The sequence below is a fragment of the Hyperolius riggenbachi genome, chromosome 10 (genome assembly GCF_040937935.1).
Source record: "Hyperolius riggenbachi isolate aHypRig1 chromosome 10, aHypRig1.pri, whole genome shotgun sequence".
In the NCBI taxonomy this organism is placed as follows: Eukaryota; Metazoa; Chordata; class Amphibia; order Anura; family Hyperoliidae; genus Hyperolius; species Hyperolius riggenbachi.
In genome coordinates, this window is record NC_090655.1 from 69,827,671 (window position 1) to 69,838,765 (window position 11,095).

The following is an 11,095-nucleotide window of genomic DNA, read 5'->3' on the forward strand; positions in this document are numbered from 1 at the left end:
AGAACAGGTGTTTTGTTGGTGGGGAGAGGTGCTCCGTTGGTGGGGAGAAAAGAAGGGGGGAATCACTTGTGTGCTGTGTTGTGCGGCCCTGCAGCTTTGCCTTAAAGAGGAACTGTAACATCAAAATGTCCCCTGGGGGGTACTCACCTCGGGTGGGGGAAGCCTCAGGATCCTAATGAGGCTTCCCACGCCATCCTCCGTCCCTCGGGGGTCTCGCTGCAGCCCTCCGTACAGCGGCGACGTAAATATTTACCTTCCCGACTCCTGCGCAGGCGCTCTGGTGGCTGTCGGTTCCGAAGTAGGCGGAAATACCCGATCGTCGTCGGGTCTGCTCTACTGCGCAGGCGCAAGTCTCCGGCGCCTGTGCAGTAGAGCGGACCCGACAGAGATCGGGTATTTCCGTCTAGTTCCAAGCTGAAAGCAGCCACAGCGCCACCGCTGGAGCATGCAAAGATAAATATTGAACTGACAGTCGGGTCTGTCACCGGCTGTTCGGAGGGCTGCAGCGAGACCCCCGTGGGACAGAGGACGGCGTGGGAAGCCTCATTAGGATCCCGAGGCTTCCCCCACCCGAGGTGAGTACCCCCCAGGGGATCTTTTTGATGTTACAGAGTCTCTTTAAAGCTGCAGTGGCACAATTAAGTAAAAATGGCCTGGTCACTAGGGGCAGTTAACACCGCAGTCCTCAAGTGGTTAAATGTATCAGGAGGCTCTGGACTGGAACACAATTTCGAGAACGGATGAATTTTCATGTGAAGCACGAAATTCTGATTTGTTTGTGTACGTAAATAATTGTAATTACGAAAAACAATCGTAATTAGGAAATTTCACAAAACGCAAAATGTCGCATAATTTTGTGAAATTTGCAAAATTTCGATTACGGTAGTAATCATAATTTCACGAATTATGCAACATTTGATGTAATCGTACTTAGGTCATTACGCGCATCACCACCAACAAAATGTTACCATTCTGGCCATAGTGTTCTTTTTTCAAAAAACAATGTTTATTGAGGTCAAAAGCAGTAGTATATACAAAGTCAATGTTCAAGAAAAGAACATCTAAAGAACAGTTGCAACAGTGTCTGGTAAACCTTATAGAAGTAAAAACTATTGACCCATTTTTTGGGGGGAAGGGTGGGAGAAGTAGTAGGGGAAGGTGGGGAAGAGGCAGTGGAAAAGGAGGGAGAGGAACGGGGAGGGAGGGAGGGAAGAGAAGGAGGGGGAGGGAAAAAAGGGAAGGGAAGGAGGGGGAAACAGTGGAACATCCTCACGTTATGCTAAAGTGTTCTTTTAATGTACACCTGAAGTGAAAGTGATATGAAGGCTGCCATATTTATTTACTTTTACACAATACCAGTTGCCTAGCAGCCCTGATGATCTCTTTGGCTGCAGTAGTGTCAGGATCACAACCTGAAACAAACATGCAGCTAATCCAGTCAGACTTCAGTCAGAAACATATGAACAGATTTGGATGCTTGTTCGGAGTCTATGGCTGAAAGTATAAGAGGCAGAGGATCAGCAGGACATCAAGGCAGTGTGCATTGTTTAAAAGTGAATACACATGACAGCCTACATATCCGTCTCAGTTTTGGTGTGCTTTAAATAATCATTTGGGAGCTTCTAAGGGGCACATGAGAGTGAGTTTTCATTCATTAATGTCTGCCAACTGTAGCTGAATATTAAAGAGGTGCTTTACCAAAATATACATGAAGTAGTAGGAGGGAAAATGTAAATCTATACATTGCAAAGTGAGAAATAAAAAAATGGTTCAGGAAATGATTGATACTTGCCATACAATTCTTTTATGTCGTTTGATCCACCTTAAATCTGCAAGTAACCATCTTAACTACCGGCAGAAAAGAAAAATGGACAGCACCAACTGCTGAACACATGCACTAACAATTTGATAAAATTATATATTAATATATATATATATATACACATACACACACACACACACACACACATACACAAATGGAGAACTGAGAAACCGTTTGCTTGGCAGCCATTATTTCCCACAATGCAACAAAGTTTACAGACAGGAAACTCTGTGTTATAAACCATGCCTTCAATTTAAGCATTACCACCAGGGGCGTAGCAATAGAGGTTGCAGAGGTTGTGACCGCATCTGGGCCCTTGGGCTTGAGGGGCCCCCGAAGGACCCTCACTCAACTACAGTATTAGCTCTCTATTGGTCCTGTGCTCATAATAATCACTTCTATAGATACTTTGAATAGTAGTGATCATTAACAAACTGTTCCCCATCCCCTTCTTGCACCTCTGACACTGTAGTTGCCATTGGCAGGTTTTGGTGCGCCGTATCAATTGTTATGTATAGAGTGCTTGGGGGTCTACCTTGTAAAACTTGCATCGGGGCCCACAGCTCCTTAGCTACGCCACTGATTACCGCATTTGGTAATACTGAAAACAGCTGATTTTACGGAGCATTTTGTAAAATGCCAATTCATCAAGGCCGTTACCGCATGGCTAGCTGAAATTACCAAGCAGTGAGGTAAATTACCGTAAAAACCGTACCGTAAATTTCCGTAAATTACAGTAAACACCTCAATAAATGTCAGCAAATGTCAATTCATGAAGATTAGAGCAATTAGTAAAGCCAAGTAAGATGTGTGGTGATTACTGGTAGCTCTGAAGTGTCGAAAACCAGCTAACTGTCCGATAAGACATGACTGACAGGAGCAGAGAGCCAATAGCAACAGCCTCTGTCTCCTGCTACTCCCTCTGATAGGCTGCAACATCTTCTCTGGAGAAACAAGCTTCTTTAACCCCCAGGCAGTGAAGCAGAGAGCCTGCACATCAGAGGTTTCCCCTGCAGCCCTTCAGACATTAAACCCTTTAGGTTCCTGTTTGAAGATTTGGAGGAGCAAGTGGGGAAATCACCTAAGCATGGCATGTTTAATGTTTCTTGGAAGTTCATCTAAACTGTGGCAATAAAATAAAATGTTAAGAAAGACTAATAGACACATTCAGAGGGAGCAGAGGAAGTATAACAAACATGTTCATGTAAAAGGATGTTGGGAATGCCTTTTACTATTGCAATGCAGTCACAGCATGTGACAAAACAGAGACAACTCCACAGTGCTCTGCTGTTACCGAACAGGTTTTTGTGAATTGAAGCCATGGGTTTCGGTAAGTTACCAAACTTTCACTGCACCTGTGAACATTTTGATGAATTAGCAAAAATAAAAATACTGAATGCGTTATTTTCCCAACTTTTTTTTTTTTATCGAACCGCCTTTGATGAATTGAAGCTCGTGTCTGTATTTTCATGTACCCATGTGTTCTTACTCTGTACAATGCTGCAGAAGATGTTGACGCTATGTAAAGCAGTATATAAATTATTATTACTATAAATAATAATAAAGGGGGCTGGAGTATTTTTTTTTTTTTTACAAATGAATGCTAATTTTTTGGCAAGTATATAGCCTATCCTTTCAAAAATACTTAAATACTTGTCTCAAGAAGTGTTTTAAAGCGAACATGGGATTTTCAAGAGGTACTCCAGTAAAAATAATGTAATAAAAAAGTGCTGAATTTTTACAATAATTATGTATAAATGATTTAGTCAGTGTTTTCCCATTGTAAAATCTTTCCACTCCCTGATTTACATTCTGACATTTATCACATAGTGACATTTTTACTGCTGGCAGGGGATATAAGTGGAAGGAGATGCTGCTTGCTTTTTGGCAGTTGGTCCCAGCTGTAAACAGCTGTTATTTACCATAATGCAATCAGGATCACAGACAGAAAAACTTCACACTGTGGGAGGGGTTTCACCACAATATCAGCCGTACAGAGCCCCCTGAAGATCTGTTTGTGAAAAGGAAAAGATTTCTCATGGGAAAGGGGGTATCAGCTACTGATTAGGATGAAGTTCTCTTCTTGGTCACGGTTTCTCTTTAAACTAAAACTTGTGTTTGTCATTGAAACGTACGTTTGCTTCACTTATTTATTAAGTTGTAAAATAATCAGTTTTGCATTTTAAATCCCTTTTCGAACAGTACCCTGTGAAATCTCTTATCTGCATTTTTGTATCGCAGTCACTGGGTTCCTGATAATCATCATCTCCGGGGGAAACAGATCTGGGATGACTTGCAGAAACAGTTTTTTCTTCTTGTAGGGTGAGATGAGTTAAACCCTCTCCATATATGGAAGGAGTTGGCCGCACCTCACCTCTTTGTTGTGTAAAGGCTAAGAAAGTTTTTATTATTTTGGAATGCTGTCTCAATGAACTTGTTGAGTAACTTGAGTTTACTGCTGACTAAATAAGGATGGCTGGTGGTAACCTCCCATTTATAGTATGGTATAGTACAGCTCTTACCCAATGCTATATATCCTGCATATAACCTTTGAGTTACTATTTATTCAAGCTGCTTCAGTGGGGCTTATGAGGCAAGAATCACATTTCTATATCTGATATCAGAATGGAAAAATATAACTTGTCTGCATAGTAAAATATGACATTCATATAGATCTATAACTTAAAGAGGATCTTTAACGTGGACCTGAACTCTTGCACAGGACAGAAGGAAAGCATAGAGAAATGCACCCTGTATGTATTTAGAGAGCTTAGCCTGTCTAATTCCCCCTCATTTGTGTCTAAACACAAGTTTTAATTTGATTTCTTCCGTGTCACATGACTGCCATGGCAGATAAGCTCATTTGAAAGCACAGGATGTTAACAATATGTCTGCTTCCATGAAAGCAGGAAGTAGAAATAGAGCAGATTTATTTCAGGATTTGTATCAGCTGTAACAAAGAAATATTTTTCTTTAAAGGTTATTATGCTGTTTAGAGTAGAGAGGAAGTTCTGAGTTCAGGTCCGCTTTAAAGAGACTCTGAAGCGAGAATAAATCTCGCTTCAGAGCTCATAGTTAGCAGGGGCATGTGTGCCCCTGCTAAAACGCCGCCATCCCGCAGCTAAACGGGGGTCCCTTCACCCCCAAACCTGCCCCCGCAAACCTTGGTCGTAGACTTGGTCGTAAATCTTCTTTTCCTGGAGGCAGGGCTAACGGCTGCAGCCCTGCCTCTAGTCGCGTCTATCAGACGCGCATCGCCGCCTCTCCCCCGCCCCTCTCAGTGAAGGAAGACTGAGAGGGGCGGGGGAGAGGCGGAGATACGTGTCTGACAGACACGCGTGGGGCAGGGCTGCGGCGGTTAGCCCTGCCCCAATGCAGAAGCGCTCCTCCGCTGTACGAAGGAGATTTGGGGGTGAAGGGACCCCCGTTAAGCCGCGGGATAGCGGCGTTTTAGCAGGGGCACACATGCCCCTGCTATCTATGAGGTCTGAAGCGAGATTTATTCTCGCTTCAGACTTTCTTTAAGCCAGGATAGAACTTTATTCCAATCAGTTACCGATACCCCCTTTTCCCAAGGGAAATATTTACCTTTCTTGAAAAGATTATTATATCTGAATGGCTGGTATTCCTTCCACAGTGTCATGTGCTGCCGCTGTGGCCATGGAGACCTGACCCTGGAAGCGGTGATTAGGTGAGTTAACCCTCTACTTAACACCCGGTTTCAACTCAGTCTGCAGGGAGGGAAGAGAGAAATCTGGCCACCCAGTGGCAGGACAGATCCACAGCGCATACAAGCCGGATATGGCCCATGGGCGGAAGTTTTCCCAGTGGTGTCCTAACCCTTCACACAGACCAAGAGTAGTCAAAGTCCAGGCAAATATCAATCCTGGCAGCAATCCAATAGAGTAGTCAGGGTTCAGGCAATAGTAGTCACAATAGAAGATCATACGTAATATTAGCACACTCATCAGCTAGAATAGCTAACACTATCACTGGCAGCACTCAGCACTCACCAATCAGTGGCCAGCCACACAAACCATCTGCCAATCAGGTATCCAGCCTTACTTCTTGTTATACTCCTAACAGCTAACATCCATTCTACATTTGCCGGCCCATAAGATGGGCACCTGACCATATCACCATAATTCCTCCAGAGTTACCAAAGTTACCACACACCACCGCATGGACGCTGAGGCTGCTGTCCCAGATTGGCCAGGAGATGCGCTGCTCATCCCACCTCCCGGAAGTATTAGGATCACCACTGGTATGAGTGTCAGGTGAGTTCATGACACCTAGCAGCTAAGATCAGTAGCAGATAGCAACACCCACATACCTAGCCCAAGTATGGAAACAAGCACTTGGAATGGAAAAGAGGCCACACACCTCACTACTAAAAATAGTGGCAATGAGGGGTAAGAAATGAAGGCCAATGTGGATTAGCTATCACTAGTCTGTTTTTTAGGGCTGTAAAGAAAGCCTATCATGATGTTCAGTCCTCTACATTTCAAAAACCACTGTCACTTTATGAAAGTGACTGCATTTTTTAACATTCATTTTCTGCTCTTTTTTTCTTTTTTTTTTAGAATCCATTATTGTGACATGACTGGGTCCATTAAAGAGTAATACACATTTGGAGTGGAAGCATCCACCAAACCTTGGACTTTTGCCATGGCAATGGACTACAGTTCAGCTTGTCTGGACAATCATGACTGACTGCATTCGTAAATGGATAGGTCATTTTGTTGGCATTAAATTACAGAAAGGTTTGTGTGCCAGTGACATATGCAAATGCAGTTACACTTTACACGACTGACTAATTGCAGCACCTAAAATTATGGAGTGCAAAGCCTACAAGACAATTTATCACTATGTCATTTCTTTGTCATTCACAAGGATGATTTCTACCTTCAGTGTTGGTGTAGAGTTTCTGCACAACACTAGTGTTTTGTCAATGTGAAATACATTTGTTTTAGGAGGATTTTTTATTGACTACTGTATGCAGAACACATTGGACCATCTGCAATTAACTTTTTCTCCTGGGAGATAATTTATCACCTTCCTTTTAAAAAAATAAAAATGCTAAAATGTAGGTAAACAAATGTCAAAATGTAGATGAAATAGTAATCTGAAAATTATCTGGAGTATTTTTTAGTTTGCTGGTGGCCTAAAGGGAATTCTATTGTCAAGATGTGAAAATTACTTACGAGAAAAAGTTAATTGCATATGGGCTATTGGCTCTTATTTAGTTCACTTTGGGCCTGATCCAATTAACTTTTTTTTTAAATGATTTACTCTGCAATTGAAAAAGTACCTAAGAGTAGTTGAAAAGGTACTGCCAAAAGGTACTGTCGTAAAATGATTTTCAATCCACCATAAAGCAAGAAAATACTCAAAATAGTTTTGATAGTACTTTTTAACCAACGGTTGGGTACTTTTTAAATTGTAAAATGCGTAAAAGTTATTTTAAAGAGAATATGAAAATGATCTCCTAGGAGATCATTTAGGAGAAAAACGTAATTGCATGTGGGCCTGAATGTTTTCTTGCTTGCTGATGGCTTAAAATACATTGGCCCATACGCAATTAACATTTCTTCCTTTTAACCAAGGAGATAATTTTTCTTCTTCTGTTTAAAATGTTTTTTCAGCACTTTACAATTTAAAAAGTGACAAAAAGTCTAAAATGTACTATCAAAATTATTTTGAGACCTTTCTTGCTTGCTTGTGGTTTAAAAGGCATTTTATTGACATTTTTTGAAAATATCACATAGAAGAAATCTTATGAGAAATAGTTAATTGCACGTGGGCCCTTGTCAATAAATTACTTTTGAAAGGAAGGGAACCTTAATTGAATAATAAAAAAAATGAGTTTAACTTAAAAAGGAGCTGTTAGGTATAAGGTCTCAAAGAAAAATAACACATACATCAATAGCTAAATATTGGCTGTACTTACATTACATATGCATTTCACTGTCCACGTTTGAATTTCACAGAATTTTTGTATAGTATTTGCAGAGAATGATGCTCCTGACAGCTCATGGCAGGTTCCATGTTTGTCTGTCTCCTGTGAAGCCAATTGTGTTGTCATGTCCTCCCTGCTTCCTGATGATTCCACTCACAAAAAAGACAACACTACTGTGTAGTGAATATTAATTAGCCATGTGGCTAGGAACAATAGCGGACTCATGCAGTATACTCTGCCCTGTGATTTTTCAGTGCTGTGAGCTGGACTGCATTACAACCTGCTGTAATATGAGCCTGTAACTTCTCACTAGCAGCCGAGGGGAGGACCCAAGGTGGGGAGAAGTAGCCCCAGAATGCTTTGCAGTATGTTATGCGGCCTCTCGTACTTTTAAGAGCTTGGGAATAACAGCCTTGCTGTTCAGCACACATCAAAAGTAAGAGAGATTTTTAACTTCAGTATTGCCTTTTTGGCTCCCTTCTAAACTGTTTAACACAGGAGAATAGAGGTTTAAATTAGCTTTTGCAGCCTGACAGTTACTCTTTAACTGGGGCTTCTACTGGCCCCTGCAGACATCTTGAGCTTGCACCAGGATGAACCAATCCTCCGGTCCCCCGCAGCGAGCTAGCATGCACAGGACGGTGGCATGAGCTAGGAAATGCAGCCAGGGCTATGCAGGCAGAGTGGCCCACCGGCTAGTTGAAACTAGCTCGCTGCGGGCGACTGGAGAATCGGATTGTCCCAGGCAGGCACAGAACGTCTGCAGAGAGCTGGTAGAAGCCTCAGGTAAGTTAAAAAATGTTTTTTCATTGAATTAAGCTTCTCTTTAACCCATCAGAAAGCAAGCATTTTAACTGTACCTTTTACCTATTTTTTTTCAATGACAAAGTGCTGAAAAGTTATTTTAAACAGAAGATGAAAAACTTTCTCCTATGAGAAAATGTAGGTGAAAAAAGGGAATTGCATATTGGCAATTATCTCTTGGGCGAAAACTCAGAAGAAAAGTTAAATGAAAAGTTAAATGCATAAAAATGTTCAATGCATACTAGGATTGTTTTATCATGGCAGGTCTGATTTTAATTTAATTCAATAAATAGGTGACTTACACATAAAAAATAGTCTTTTGATTAAGTTGAAGGGGGGTAGGCTATATTCCAAATTGAGGGTTTTTCTTTACATTTGTTTAGGGGTTACACATGCTGCATTATGTATTTTGAAGCTCTTCTTTGCTCCCATTTTAAATGATCGAATTATTGATCAATGTACTCATATTTTAAACCCAAACACAGGTCCCCACTTTTATGGACATCACTACTGTAAATGTTAAGTGCTAGATGTGGGATGCAGTTGTGATCTATGATAAACAATTCAAAACCAAATGACTGAACTTAGGGCCATGTTGGTTGAGGTTTCTGATGTGATTGCTGTGGCTGCTGAATTTTCTCCTTACACCATCACCTTACACTTTCCAGTATCTTGTATAAGGAATGTTACTAGGTTAAACAAATATTAAATATTCTGTATTCTACATGCCAACTGCAATAAAAGGAAATCAACGTTTAAAGAGGAACTGTCGTGAAAATCTTAACATTTAAAATGGCTACAAATAAGAAGTACATTTCCTCCAGAGTAAAATGAGCCATTAATAACTTTTCTCCTATGTTGCTGTCATTTACAGTAGGTAGAAATCTGACATCCCTGACAGAGTTTGAGCTAGTCCATCTCTTCATGGGGGATTCGCAGCTTGGCCTTTATCCTTTGTAAAGACATTCTCTGAAATAGGTTTATACAATGATGCTGGCCAGCCTCCCTGCTCACCATACACTTTTTTGGCAGTTAGAACTGAGCAACTGCCATTCACTAAGTGCCTTTAAAAATAAAGAAACCCCTAAGAACCCCCTATGAGAAGATGAGCTAGTCCAAAATCTGTGGGTAATGTCAGATTTCTACTACTTACTGTAAGTGACAACAACATAGGAGAAAAGTAATTTATGGCTCATTTAACTCCGGAAGAAACATACTTCTTATTTGTATATGTTTACATGTATTTTACATAAGATTTTCGCGACAGAGGTCCTTTAAAGAGAAACTCCAACCAAGAATTGAACTTTATCCCAATCAGTAGCTGATACCCCTTTTTACATGAGAAATCTATTCCTTTTCACAAACAGACCATCAGGGGGCGCTGTATGACTGATATTGTGGTGAAACCCCTCCCACAAGAAACTCTGAGGACCGTGGTACTCTGGGCAGTTTCCTGTCTGTGAACCTTGTTGCATTGTTGGAAATAGCGGTTTACAGCTGTTTCCAACTGTCAAAAAAGCATGCAGCAGCTACATCACCTGCCAACAGTAAAAATGTCACCATGTAATACATTTCAGAATATAAATTAGGGATTTAAAAGATTTTACAATGGGCAAACACTGATCATTTATACATAATTATTGTAAAAATGAAGCACTTTTTTATTACATTATTTTCACTGGATTTCCTCTTTAAAGCAAACCTGCCATATACCTAGGTAGTGCAAACTGGGTGAGTAAATAAAAAATATACAGTCAACTGTCATGGCTGACTTAAAGAGAAACTCCGACCAAAAATTGAACTTTATCCCAATCAGTAGCTGATACCCCCTTTTACATGAGAAATCTATTCCTTTTCACAAGCAGACCATCAGGGGGCGCTGTATGACTGATATTGTGGTGAAACCCCTCCCACAAGTAACTTCTCCCACAAGAAAAGTTTGAACTTTTGGCAGTTTCCTGTCTGTGAACCTTGTTGCATTGTGGGAAATAGCTGTTTACAGCTGTTTCCAACTGCCAAAAACCGTGCAGCAGCTACATCACCTGCCAACAGTAAAATGTTCACTGGAGTTCCTCTTTAAATAATTTGGAGTTCTCTCCAACTTAGACACAGCAGGCAGTTTAGAGATTCCTGTTATATGAAGACTCAGAAAGTAGAGACAATTTTTACTTAGAAAAAACAAAATGCAATGAAACTGTAAAAACTGAGTATGCATGAGCTTCGCTGAGATTCTAGAAGCATCCCTCGCCCTACACACAGCAGAGTGGGAAAAACAAGAGATCTTGTCAAGAAAATTAGGGAACATTTTACACTACAATGGGCATGAATGAAAGGCATAAATGGTAGGGACATAACAGAAGTGGAAGAGATTATGCAAAGATGGCAAGAATTTACAGAACTGTACAAACAAGATCTCAACTTCTCTGATAGCCCTGAAACAGCAAAGTCCCCGTTATTCAGAACTCAGGCAACTGGAAGCCTCAACTAACCGGCATGCCTGAGTAGGATAA